Here is a 301-nt window from a genome sequence, read left to right on the forward strand (position 1 = left end):
ACATCTGAAGGAACATACACACAGCACCTGCGCATCAAGGCACAGGACTACAGGGTGGTGATCGTGCGTCATGAGCCTTCGCCCAGGCTGGCACGGAGACGCGGTTTCGGTGCCGAGAGCGGGGTCCCGGCTTCCGCGGCTTGGGAGAGACACTGCGCAGCCGCTGTCGGACCCTCCCGCCGCCAGGTCCGTGCGCGCGCAGACGGGCTGGAGTGTGTGCGCACGCGCCCTCGGCCGCGCGCGGAGCCCGGGAACCAGAGGAAGCGGAGGGGAAGGGGTGGGGTTAAACCCTGGTCTCGCG

The sequence above is a fragment of the Cnephaeus nilssonii genome, assembly GCF_951640355.1.
Source record: "Cnephaeus nilssonii genome assembly, chromosome: 13".
NCBI lineage: Eukaryota > Metazoa > Chordata > Mammalia > Chiroptera > Vespertilionidae > Cnephaeus > Cnephaeus nilssonii.